Source organism: Canis lupus, chromosome 20 (genome assembly GCF_003254725.2).
Source record: "Canis lupus dingo isolate Sandy chromosome 20, ASM325472v2, whole genome shotgun sequence".
Lineage (NCBI taxonomy): Eukaryota > Metazoa > Chordata > Mammalia > Carnivora > Canidae > Canis > Canis lupus.
In genome coordinates this window covers 43,333,042-43,346,673 of record NC_064262.1, presented here as the reverse complement: position 1 = coordinate 43,346,673, position 13,632 = coordinate 43,333,042, and the positions used below count along the sequence as shown (strand labels likewise).

General features: G+C 48.0%; 1 protein-coding gene across 3 annotated transcripts in view; it reads left to right on the top strand.

Annotated features, from left to right (window-relative positions):
- Positions 1-683: 683 nt before the first annotated feature.
- LARS2 (leucyl-tRNA synthetase 2, mitochondrial) overlaps positions 684-13,632 on the top strand; it is a 189,139-nt gene continuing 176,190 nt past the window's right edge. Inside the window, exon 1 of one of the 3 annotated variants that reach the window (XM_025458240.3) lies at positions 684-755. The gene's annotated coding sequence lies outside the window, so the exon portion shown is untranslated. The remainder of the gene's footprint in view (positions 756-13,632) is intronic. The other 2 variants (XM_025458241.3, XM_035702736.2) reach the window with 2 other exon arrangements.

Genomic DNA, 13,632 nt, shown 5'->3' with positions numbered 1-13,632 from the left:
GGGGAGAGGGGAGAGCAGAAGGTTGGAAAGGGGGACCACGGAGGGGGAGAAAATGAGACCAGACCCCAAGGGTCTCCGTGGGAGGAGGAGGTTTGGGGATCTGAGAGACACAGAAATGTCTGGGCAAAGACGGGAAGGAATTTAGGGAGATGCTCTTCTACGGTTTTCAACTGTTGGCTCGTTTATTTGCGCCAAACCACCTCCTGGCAGGGTCACACGGGGCCCTGGATTTACCGGCAGTTTCATCCCTTCCCAGGCCGGCGCGGGGAGCAGGAGTCCTGGGGCCTTTCAGATTCCCCTCCTCCTCACCTGCTCCAACACCCGGCTCTGTCAGCGCCCCACCTCCTCTGCTCTTTCTCTCCCTCTCCTGGAGTCCGTCCCCTCCGCCCATAAACACGCTCAGGTCTCCCCACGGTGACCCTGGCTCTGAGGGGACTTCCGGTCTGAGGCTTCCGGCCTGCGACCCCCTTCCCTCTTCATGGATTCCTCGTCCTCCCGTCCCAGGTTAGGTTACATGACCGGCTCCCCAGGACCCCCCTGCCAGGGTCACGCGGGCCGGGGAGCCTCGAGGGCGCCTCGAGGGCGCGGGCAGGCAGCGGGGCCCACCTGTTCCTCATCCGCCCTTCTGCTTCCGGGGCAACGCCTCCCTCTTCCTCCCCATGCCGCGAGCTCTCCAGTTCCGGTTCCGGTTTGGCTCCCGCGGCTTCCTTCGGCTGGAGCAGCCCCGCGCCTCTCCAGCTCTAGCTCGAGTGCAGGTGAGTCGCTGTGGCCCAGGCCTGCCTTCCGGCCTTCGTCCTCCGCGCCGCGTTCCGCACCTGCTCCTCCCCGGGCCCTCGGCCTCCGCCGTCAGACCTTCTGCCTTTCGCAGCCCTCCTCTGCGCCCTCCTTGACCCCCTGCGCGCGCCCCCCCCCCCCCCCCCCCCCGTCTTCCTCCACCTGCGGGCATTCTGACCTCCCAGGCATCCCAGGTACCGCGTCTCGGCGTCTCCAGCTGACCTCTCCTCGGAAGCCTCCACATCCCTCCCCCCCCCCCCCCGTTTTATTTGTTTTCCCCTAATTATAGATGCACGCGGAGTCTCAGCACCGGCTGTTTTCGCTCCACGTGACCACCCAGTAGGACCCACTGGATAGGGTTCCTGTGACGCTTAAATAAGGGGGTGGTAACATCCTAACATCCTCCGGGTGGCTGGCGCGGGCCCAGGCCTTCATGGCTTCAGTGATTCTTCCGAAGACAAGACGGCAGCGTGCGTGGACGCTGGATGCGTTCCCCCCGCGGATGGGTGGCGCTGCCTTCAGTTACTCTCGGGGCCCTGGAAGTTTAAGAGGGAAAAATCTGTATCCGTAGATGCATGTGATTGAACAGCTGTGATTTCCACTGTTTTTCTTTCTTTCCCTTTATCGTGCTGTTTCTTTTCGTTTTCCATAGCAAGAAAAAGGACGCGAAAGGAATTCCAGGCCTGTATAAAGTCGTGCTAATGAGTTAAACCAAAGCGTCCCATTCATTCAATAATATTAACGAGGACACTTTTGTTTTTTTAAGATTTTATTTATTCGTGGGAGAGAGACGCACACAGAGGCAGAGACGTACGCAGAGGGAAAAGCAGACTCCTTGCAGGGAGCTGGATGCAGAACTTGATCCCAGGACCCCAGGGTCACAACCTGAGCTAAAGGCAGATGCCCAACCACTGAGCCACCCGGGTGCCCCAAAGGACACTTTTTTTTTGTTTAAGATTTTATTTATTTATTTATTCATGATAGACACAGAGAGACAGAGAGAGAGAGAGGCAGAGACAGGCAGAGGGAGAAGCAGGCCCCACGTAGGGAGCCTGACATGGGACTCGATCCCAGGATTCCAGAATCATGCCCTGGGATGAAGGCAGGCGCATAAGCCGCTGAGCCACCCAGGCTGCCCCAAAGGATACTTTTTAAGCATTTATTTCCTCTCTGCTGAACTATGCTAAGAACTTTAGACGATTATCTCATTCAGTCTATAAAATTATTCCAAGGGATAACTGCTAATATTGTCAGTATTTCGTAAGTAAGAATTTTTTAAGAAATATTTATTGTGTCATGCCCATTACGCTAAATAGGGAGGAACAGGAAAAAAAAAAAATAACACGTAGGATGCCTGGCTGGCTTGGCAGTCGAGCGTCTGACTTCAGCTCAGGGCATGATCCCGGTCCGAGGATCGAGTCCCGCATCGAGCTCCCTGCAAGGAGCTGCTTCTCCCTCTATCTATGTGTCTGCCTCTCTCTGTGTGTCTCTCATGAATGAATAAATAAAATCTTAAAAAAAAAAAAAAACATGTCCTTGCATTAACAGGCAGAGGATTGTGGGAGGAAAGACAGATGCATAAACAAAAACATGCAATAAAGTATGGGAGCCACCGCGAGCAACTGTTAGGGCTCAGATGGACACAAAGAAGGGAATGGTCCCTTCTTGGTGTTATTCAGGTGGATGTAAGTCCTGGAGATTTCAAAAGGGCTAGGGAAAAAAAATAGACCTAGAACCATCATCTCAACCACTTTTTTGTTGTTGTCATTAAACCAAAGCTCTCAGCCAACCTCCTTTCTCGCAGTCACTTCTGCTTGCAGGTGCCCCTCTGCATCCCCATTACTGTGTTATCCCCCAGGCCCTTAGGTCCGCTCATTCCAACCTTAGAAAGAAAAGCCCAATATTTTTCACCCCATGTAGTGATTGTAAAAACTATACCCTGTTAATGGCAGCTACTGTAAACCTTCTTAGGAAAGCCATCCAGGGAAAAATAGCATGGCCAACCCCTTGAGGGCAGAGCAGGGCGATTATAAGGTAAGAACCTGAAAGTAATGGTTAAAAATGAGAGAGTCAAAGGAGTTTGTTGTGCTCTTGAGTAGAAGAGCAAGGAGGCAGAGCAAAGCCGGAGTTACTGAGAGGGTCCCTGGGGGCAAAGGATGCAGAAACAGAGGTCCCATACTGGTGGCCAAAGGAAATTCCTAAGAACGAGGACACCTGATGGCCAGTTGTAAGTTACAAACCCTTTTCTTCACGTCGCCAGCGCACGCTCACACACAGATTTGAGAGAAATCTACCACACTCAGTAACACCTTGACATCTTTCAGGGAGAAACAGAGGACTGAATTCTGTGTGGGGGTGAATGCCCTGTGGCATAGAGCTGGGCGCCTCAGTGCAGAGGCAGAGCCAAATTTCACAGTACCCGAAGCTTCTACAGTTTGGCGGGATCCCATTAAAGAACATAAAAATATCAAACTTTTGACAATTTTACTGAAGCCCATGATCATGGGAACACTTTGTTCGGCATCCTACAGCTGGAGTTTAGACTTCTTTAGCTTCCTTATAAATCTTCCTCTGGGCAGATGAGACCATGGGAAAACCAGACCCCACTTGAAAGTCCCCAAGATCTTGGAGGGAGCATGGGCTCCACAAGGTGTGCAATGGGGGAGTCTGATCCAGATCTCAGGGACTGGCCGGATAGGTGGGTTATAATCTCTGGGGAGGAGAGTCCCGGTGAGAAGGTGGAGGATCAGCTGGCTTGATCCTGGAAGTGCCAGTCTGAAATTTTGTGCTCATGGAGGGCCTGGGGGGAGGGGGGCAGGAAGGATGACCACAGGCCTGCAGGGTGATATGAGCTGGCTCTTTAAAAGCTCTTAAAGTCTTAATTAGAAAATTGTGATAGCGAGATCCCCTGCCCTCGCCTCCCTCCCAGGGCACATGGTAAGATCTTTCCTCCACTCTGATTACCCTCATTTTAGAGCTCGGAAAGAAGCTAATCAGAGGGCTGACATTGTATAAGCCACTTCAAGTGCAATTCAGAATTCAGTCTGATGAAGGGAGTCGTCGGGTGTGTGATTATAAAGCAGTGTTCCAAAGTAATTAAGGCACGGAAGGTACAGGGCTCTCCATTTAGGGGAGGGTGGACAGGCACGGTTAGAAGAAATGAGCACAGCTCAACACCACCCTCGGCCAGCTCCCACCTCTGCACACCAACCAACAAGGACAGACCAACTTCATTGCGCTCCTATGTGTCTGGCAGCTTTTCTTATAATCCTCACAACGAGCCTTTGAGGCAGGTGTGTTAGTTTCCTAGGGCTGCTATAACAAAGTAGCACAAATTTAATACCTTAAAACAACACACATTTATTTTCTTAAAATCCTGAATGTCAGAAGTTCAAAATGGGTCTCCCTGGCTAAAATCAAGGTGTCTTCTGGGCCGTGTTCTTTTCTGGCGGCTTTGCCGAGAATTAATTTTCTTGCCTTTTTCAACTTCTAGAAGCTGCCTTTGTTCCTAGGCTCATGGCCCCTTCCATCCTCAAAGCCACCAATGCAAGTCCTTCTCACTGTGACATTGACTTTCCTGCCTCCCTCTTCTGCATTTAAAGGGCTTTGTGATTATATTGGGCCCACCTGGGCAACCCAGAATACTGTTTATTTTAAAGGCAACTGATTACTTTCCCTTTGCAATATAATGTAATATTCACACATTCTAGAGATTAAGGGATTAGGATATGAACACCTTTGGGGCCGCTATTGTTCCTACTGTGGTAGGTAATATTATCTCCTATTTCCCAAGTTAGGAAAATGAGGAACAGAGAGGTTGTGTGACTTGCTCACAGCTGGTGAGCAGTAGAGTTGGGATCTGCCCAGGCCATCTGATGACAGACCCTGTATTCTTAGCCTTTAACCTGTACTCCTTCCAGATATTCCTTGCTCTTTCACTCAGTACTTTAGCACAGGCCTGCATTGATGGAAACAGAAGGATTTAAGGTAACAGAGCAAAGGACCCACAGGAAAAAATGCAGTGGGTTGGGGGGGGTGACAAGGAGTGGGGCAGGGATTGCTAGGGATTGCTGGTGGTACAGATGTGCAGAGAGAGGTATACCGTGTACCCCAGATCAGAGCCCTAATGAGTGTCTCCTTGTATTAGGTCACAAGAGAGCTCTGTTCAAATCCCAGCTCTGCACTGGTACTTCCGAGCCTTCCAGCCAGTGTCTTGGTCTCTTGAGTTTCTTCATCTGCAAAATGATAGTAACAGAAGCCACCTTGTGGGTTTGGTGTGTTACTAAAACATACATGAAACACCACCTGAAGCACAGGTTGTGTTCCCTAAATGCTGCTGTTACTCCCTCTCTCTCCCAACTCCCACTCCCCCAAGGAAACCGAACTTTCTCACGTGTGAGTATTAACAGAGGAAGTGGTGGCTGAAATTTGTGGATCTGAGAAGGCAGGATCCAGGGGCAACGGTAGCTCCCTGTACCCCTGCACCAGACTAGATGGGAAATATATCCAACACCCTTGACTGCTTTTCAGGAGGCAGAACCTGGTTACCAGCTGTGGGTTACATCTGAGAGAAACCAGGAGCTCCATTTCATTTATCTCGGGTAGACCACCTTTGATATAATCAGAGAAAGGGTTCTAAAACAAATCTTAAAAACACTAATATTGGGGCACCTGAGTGGCTCAGTCCGTTAGGCGGCTGCCTTTGGCTCAGGTCATGGTCCTGGGGTCCTGGGATTGAGCCCCGCATTGGGCTACCTGCTCAGAGGGGAGTCTGCGTCTTCCTCTCCTACCCATCCCCCTGTTCATGCTTTCTCTCTCTGTGTCTCTCAAATAAATAAATAAAATCTTTTTAAGAACCCCACTAATGTCACCCTATCCATTCTTTCATTTCCTTCCTCCCATTCTCCTTGGTTTGTTTTTGTTTGTTTTGACAAGGTTACAAGAGAGGGAGAGAATAAATGAAATGTTCGTTACAGTTAGAATCCCTTGGTTGAGAGCAACAGAATCTGACTCTGGCTAACTTAAATGCAAGCTGCAATTGGTGGAAGGATGTGAGGGGACACAGCACTGAAGACAGAGCTGAACATCTGGGTCTCAGGAAGACAGAAGCAGGCAGCTGTGGGGATCTGGACAGCAGAGAGGAGTGGAAGGTCTCTTCAGGGCAGTCACGCCTTAAGTGGAGCCTTTCTTGCCTTCTCCCAGGTTTGGCACTGGGCCCACTCTCTGTCTTTTAGGGACATTTGCTGGCCCCTTAACCCTCCAGAGCACCTGCAAGAGAGAGTTCCCCAAAAGAGAGAGGAACAGATAGCCAGCAAGCAGACAGGTGGATTTTCTCCTGGACACTCTTCGGCTTCTTCATTCATTCCTTTGTCCTGCAAAGTATTCTCTCAGCAGCTACTGCCACAGAAAACAAGACCAAGCAGTGTCCTGCTTCTTGGTGTGTGGGGAGAGAAGAGCACTTTATATATGTTTTATTATGGGGCCAGCCGAGTCTTGTCAACCCGGGATCCTGAGCATAGTGGCCTCCTGCCATGTCAGCATCGGTCCGAGGAATAAGGACCAGCATGTCCAATCCGACACAGCCTCATACGTTACAGCTGACACAGAGATCTGAGAGCCTCGGCAACCTGCTCAAGCTCATGTGGCAATTTAGAGGCAGGATCACTGCTGGCTCCTTCCATTAAACAACCCAGGCCTTCGTGGGTCCATTAAGAGGGGGCCCTCCTCTTATCTGTCAGGCTCAGCTTTGCCCCATCATGGGTGAGGATGGGAATGGCACCTCCTGAAGTTGCCTGATGACATGGTGCTGGAACCCGGCAATGGGGAGCTCATGTTGGCTACCTTTTTTTTTTCTTTTTTTAAATTTAAAGCTTGTATTTTTGTTTTTATTTGAGAGGGAGAGAGAGGAGCTGAAGCAGGAACAGGACCAGAGGCAAGGGGAGGGGTTGGAGGAGGGAGAAGCCAACTTCCCACTGAGCAGGGAGCCTAGATGCAGGGCTTGATCCCAGGACCCCAGGATCACGACCTGAGCTGAAGGCAGATGCTTAGTTAACTGAGCCATCCAGGTGCCCCATGTTGGCCGTTCTTGAATTGTGCTCCTGGGAGAGCTGGTACCATGCTGGGGAGTTCTGAGCAGGTGCCACTCCCTAGACAGTTGTCAGTGCCCCTGGGGCTTAAAAAAGGAAAAAAGAAAGGGAGAAAAAAGGAGAAACTCCTCCAATCTCTGATCTTGCAGAACAAGGCAAATTTCTCATTTTGAAAGAATTAAAAGCCAAATCTGTCTTATCAAGAGACCAAAGGAAGTTACAAAGTTCAATAGATTTTTTTTCCCTTAAATTCTTGGATCCCATTTGAAAGGAAGATGGTTTCTGTCTTCAACAGAGAGGCAAGTGAAATGAGAGTGTCTCCAGGATGGAGAATTCAGAACTGTGGTTTGTCCAGATGCATCCAGGACGTAAGGGAGGGTGGCCTGTTTCAGAGTGTGGTTGGCAGGTCATTTGAGCAAGGGGTGCCAGACTGGAAGAAGGGCTAGGTTCCAGAAGAACTGGGGGCCTCCTGCTGTCTAGTGACTTCCAGATCACAGCCTTAGGTTTCAAGGAAGGCAGAGGAGAGTGAGCAAATCTAAGCCAGGTTGGTCCTGCAGTGAGCCTCCAAGCCCTACCTCCCATCACTAGGCCTCATCATCATACTCTACAGGAGGTGGAATCTAAACCCAAACATCTAATTTTACCTTGATTACGTTTTATTTCTATGCTGTTCTTGCATCCCGGCTTTTCTTCATGAATAGGCCACTTGAGTCAAAAACAAAACGAAAATGCAATAACCTGAGACCAACCAACAAAATGAAGCAAAGCCAATAAGGTATTTTGTCAGGATAAAACATCTTAAGCCCAGATACACATTGCTTTGGTATCATGTGTACCTCATTTTATCTTTATGGTACCTTTGGCCATCAGCTGGTAGGAGGTTTTCAGAGTAAAGCTCAAACATTATCTTATCTGACAGACTGGCCATCCTATTCCAAAGAAAATAGGGCTTAGCACCTAGAGAAGACCCTGGCATACATTAGATGTTCAGTAAAAACTTGTCAAATAAATAAATGGCAATTTCATCCATAGTATGTGCCCGGAGCCAGTTATGCTGATGCTCAAGGAGTGAGTGGATCATTCTACAACATTTCTTTTTTTTTTTTTTCTACAACATTTCTTGACTGCCTCCTAAGGTGGAAAAAGTAGGCATGGCGTGGGAAGACACAAAGGAAATAGTATTTCAGGTTGCTCCCCTGGAGGACTTAACCATGTTGTTTGGGAGGAAAAAAATGTACTTGGAAGTTATAGGGGCTAGTGAACTTGTAATAGCAGCAGAGCAGCATGGAGGCACATGAGCAGTCCATCTGCAAGGGATTGCATTCATCCACCAGAAATGCTCTGAGTTCTGGGGTATGAGGAGTCCTGAGGCTCACCCCTGCCCTCCCAGAGCCTTGGGTCTGGAGGGGTGATGAAGGGGTAAGGGGAGTGTCCAGAGACAGAGGCAATTTAGGTTTCAGACTTTAAAAGGGACTGATTTAATTTGTTTCATTGCCTTAGAATTAAGGCAGAAATTTGACCAATAAGGTTCAAGAAATACATTTTAAGTTAATGAAATTTAAGAAATGGTATCTCATTTTATTTTTATTATTATTTTAAAGTTTTTATTAAGTAATCTCTATACCTAATGTGGGGCTCAAACTTACAACCTCAAGATCAAGAGTTGCATGCTTTTCTGACTGAGCCAGCCAGGTGCTCCTGGAATCAACTTTTAAAGCTGAGGCAGAGGTTCAAGTTCATCTAATCTACCCTGTACCTCTTTTACTATCAGATGTGAAAACTGAGGCTCACATTGGCCAATGGATAGTTTTCCAGATAAGAAAGAGGCTCATATCCTGGGGTGAGGAAATCACAAGCTCCATATGGTCATGGGTCATGTATGGTGGGAAAAGCATACAACGCAGTAGCTAGTTTGTGGTGCTAATTAAAAATAAAGCTGCTAGTTATTTTGCCAGCAAAAAATGAGTTTATTTGGGAATAGCAAAGAATTGCAATCCCCTGCAAGCAAACTATGGCAAACCCATAGGCAAGTCTGGAGAACAAAGGAAATGAACACTCTTATAGAGAAAAGGGAGGAGACAGGAAGGGCAATTCTAAACAAAAAGTCTATGGGAGGAAACTGGGATTCCAAGCAGAGTGGCTTCTCATTGGCTGAGTTGTAACAGTCTCTCATTGGCTAGGCTGTTGCCGGGGGAGTAGGAAACCTTTCTTACTCCTTATTAAAGTAGTAGCTACAGTAGTATTAATTTGCAAGGTGTGTCTCTTCCAGTTGGGTCTGCAACTGAAGATGAACCGTAGGCTGTGAGAGCTCCTCCTGCCGGCCTCCTGACTCCACTCTAAACAAGCTTTCCTTATTACTTTTTGCAATGGTCCTAGGATTTTATTTTTAAATTTCATACAGCATTGAAGCATGATGTGAGAGTGATATTTATCAAAGTGAGCGTGTACACCTGACCCAGTGCTCTTCAAAAGCAACATGGTCATGAAAGATAAACCAAGAAACTGCACAGATCGAAACTTAAGGAGACCTAATGCCTAAAAGTGCCATGATAAACACCTCCCAGTTACTTAAGATGTTAACAGTAGAGGGACCGGGATGGAGGGCATGTGAAAATCTTTCTTTGCAACAATTCTAAAATTATTTAGAACTAAAAAGTTATTCTAAAAAAGAGAGCAAAGAGTGTGTGTATGGGGGCACCAGGGTGACTCAGTCGGTTAAGCATCTGACTTGGCTTTGGCTCAGGTCATGATCTCAGGGTCGTGGGATCCAGAGCCCTGTGTTGGGCTCTGCCCTCAGTGGGGCATCAGCTCCAGATTCCCTCTCCCTCTGTCCCTCTTCCCTGCTTGCACGTGCCCTCTCTCATAAATCAAATAAATAAATAAATAAATAAATAAATAAATAAATAAATAAATAAATTCTTTTAAAAAAACGAGCAAGATGTGGTAGACCATATTTTCTAAAAATGGTTCCACCAATAGTTCTGGTTCCACCTGCTGTTCCAGAAGTTTGCCACTTCCTCCTCAAGAGGTGGAGTCTGTGTTCCTTCCTTTGATTGGGGGATAGGTTACTTAACTTCTCTCTGTGCCTCAGTTGCACCTTTAAGATAGGAAAAATCCTGATGTGAAAACTGAGGCTCACATTGGCCAATGGATAGTTGCTTTTCCTATGAAATAACACGAATGAAGCACTTAGTGCTTGGAGATGTTGGATGTCATTGTTGCAGGTCACAAGTTAGGAACCCCATTATCACACTGGAACACAAGGTCAGAGCTGAACTGTCAATCAGAGTCACTTCCTACTGAATCCCTGGAATTCTGTAAACTGCTTCAGGAGAGAATCCTTCCTGGGGATGGAAATGCCAAGTCTTCAGGTGGGCTGGCTCTGGTGGCGATGCGATGGAAAAGACAAATGAGATTCCAGGAGTGGACAGTAAAGGATAATGCCTCTGTTCAAGGAAGGAGGAAATTTTTATAGGGGTTGTGTCAGGAAGGGGTGAGCTGTAGGGGGTGAGCTTGCACCCTGAAGGTTGTTTGAAGGTGCAGTTGAGCAGACAGGCAGGGAAGGGTGACAGAAGGGGAACTAAGGCTTCATCAGGTGTGTTCTCATGATCTGCCTAAAAACAGATAGGGGTTTGTGCTGATCAGCTCCAAGAGAGCTAGTCAGAGAAGTAAGCTGGGGTCAGGCCTTGAATGTCATGATTAAGGTTTGGACCAAGACTCTTTGCATGGAAGGACCAGGCAGAGAATCAGTCATCACCACAAACACCACCACTGTCACCATCACCACCACCACCATCACCATCGAGGCCCCCACTCAGCTTCCTGTCAATTCCCACTTCCATCTGGTCTTCCTGTCTCTATTCTCTCTCCAAACCAGCCTACTTATGGTTAGACTTAATTTCCTGAAATGTGGCTTCTACTTAGGATGTTCCACAGAACACTCTCCTTAGGGCTCTGGGAAAGCTACTGAGGGCCATGTACACCACTGGGTGTCAAAGGCTCTATCTGTTGAGGAGAGAGAGAGAGAGAGAGAGAGAGGGAGAGAGAGAGAGAGAGATTGCCTGGGAAATAAGCTGACACTGAGCTGGCAATGAGGAGGATGAGGGAAAGATCCAGCCTTTCTTCATGATACCATTCCATCTCCTGGATGGAGCTGGCTCTAGCTCAAATCTCCCCTTCAACATTTTAGTTCATATAAGCTGATAAATTCCTTAAAAAAGGAAAGTTAAGTTGATTTGGTTTATGTTCCCTGCAATATAACTAGAATAGAGGGGTAAAAAGGACAAAAAGGAGAGAGGTTGGACAAGACCAGACCTGCCCAGTTTTCATTTCAATGTAAGTAGTACCTGTCGCAGACACTGTAGGCTTCCCACCTGACACCCCCACCCCCATAACCTTCCTTGTAAAGAGAACCTCGGTGTTTCTCAGGTGTTACCCTCCTACCACCGACCCAAAGAAAGGCGACTCAGTAACCCCAGACGCATTCTAAACTAATCTCGGTCCTCCCCTGTCCCTTACCAATGATTGGCTCAGGAGTGAGCATGCGACCCTGTTCCTCTAATGAGATGGCAGAGGGGTGGCTTCTGGGAGGAGCCTTTGGGAAAGACTGCAAGAGAGGTGGGCTCTCTCGGCTCTGAGCAGTATGGGTTGGGATGTGACACCTGGAATGGCTGCTTGCATGGTCGCAAGGTGTCCCTAAGCAGTACAACCAGCAGAGGAGCTACCTGGGCTTCTGATGACATGGAATCCTCGAATGCTGATTGTCTCTTGCCTCTTGTTATGTGAAGTAACAAATGAGAAAACGCCTTGAATTGGGGTTTTCAGCTACTTGCAGCCCCCATCCTGCGGAAGCTGCAGGAAGCCGACTCACCACCACCTTATTCTGCTGAGCATGGAACTAAGGCCCAGAGGGACAGCCACATGTGCGGGGCTCAAAGCTAAGTAAGGGTAGTGTGACACAGGTGTGCCTCACTTCTGCCACACTGGCCTCATCCTCTCATACCACAGGTTCTAGAATCTTCAGTCAGTGCCCTGCCCCCATCAGCCCAGAGCCTTGTGTAGTCAGATGCGCCTACCCAAGCTCATCTGATTGGAATCCAGCAGGCAATATTCCACCTAATTAAGCGATTGTAAGCAGGAAAGCTGTATCTCCAGAGCCTACCTGTGTTTTGTGATGAGTCTTTATAAACCCTCACTGGCTGTTGTGACGGGTTGCTGAGACCTCTGGAAACAGGGTCCTGCTGGGCCACAGTGGGGTCTGTGGCGGTGTCTGTTTATAGACCCAGAGTCTGCATTTGGATAATTACCTCCATGTAATTGTCAGATTAACATCACCTGAGCCCAAAGGTCTGTTTTGTGGGTTTTTTTTTTTTTTTTATGCTTACAGAAAGAGAAAAGGCAAAACCCTTCAGAGATGCCCAACAGCTGTGGACTTGAAAAAGCTCGAGTCCTAAAAATTAGGGAACCAGTGTAGCGAGGCCAGAGCCCAGCCAGCAGCATGCTGAACAAGTGTGCTTGTGGATGAGGCGGAGGGGAGGCTGGCAGAAAACATGCTTGTTTTCCTGCTTTCCTCTCACACATACACACACACACACACACACACAAAGGTGTGCAAATTCTCTGAGAAGTTGGCAGCAGTAGGCTCCTGAAAAGCTTCTGAAAAGTTCGACCTGGAAGATTCAGAAAGAAGAAGGCTGGGGAGAAACAGAGTGGGAACAGAAGCTACTTTCATCTTGAACACCCGAGCTGTTGCTCCTGTTACCCAAGGGCAGTAATATTGCAGCCCCAGTAAATGCCCATTCCTTGGAAGAGCTCTTCAAAGAAACAAAGGCTGGTGAGAGAGGTGCCACCTGCACACTGCTCAGCCAGACCGCACAATACTGAGTGTGCGTGGGGGGAACCCCCAGTAGGTGGTCCAGGCAGCATGTTCGTCAAGTTTGGGGGGGGGTGTGAAATCCTCAGGTGGGTGCTCTGCAGACAGACCTTTACAGCAGCTGAGGGGACTCTGAGAGGTGAGTGGTGAGTGTTTGGGAGGAGGGAGCAGGGAGTGGAAATGGTCCTGTGCACAGGTGGGATTGTGTATGTGTGTGCAGGTACACATGCATTCCTGCACACAAAACCCTGCAGGGATTTGGGCATCCCTGACTATAAAAAGTCCCTGGTGCTTTGGGAGGAAGCACCAGACCAGAGGTCTAGAGTCATGCTAGTAGAAACGTAATGTGAGCTAGATATTTAACTTTAAATTTTCTGGCAGCCACGTTAGAAAGTAAAATTAATTTCAATAATATATTTTATTTAACCCAACCTATCCCAAATATTCTCATTTCAACATCCAGTTAACGTACAAATATATGAGATCCCTTACATTCTTTTTTCTTCCAACAAAGTCTTCAAAAGCTGGTGTGTATTTTATCCTTTCAGTGCCCTCTCAGCTTGGACCAGCCACATGTCTAGTGTTAGTAGTCCTGTGTGGCTCGTGGTCATGATACTGACCAGTGGTGGGTCTAGAGACTCGAATTTGAGCCCTTGCTCCGTTTCATTCCAGCCTTGTAGCCCTGAGAAAATCAGTGTTGTCATTTGTTTAAGGAGATTACTAATAGTCATGGCAGTTGTTCAGTTAGTGTCTTGTGGGTTGCTGGATGCCTAAGGGGCTAAATGGGTTGCTGGACCAGTGTGTACAGTGGTGTGTTGGGAGCAGGCTCCTAGTGGTTCCCAAGAGCACATTCTTAAATATGTGAATTGTGAATTGGTGTTAAACCACTGTTCTCTTGAA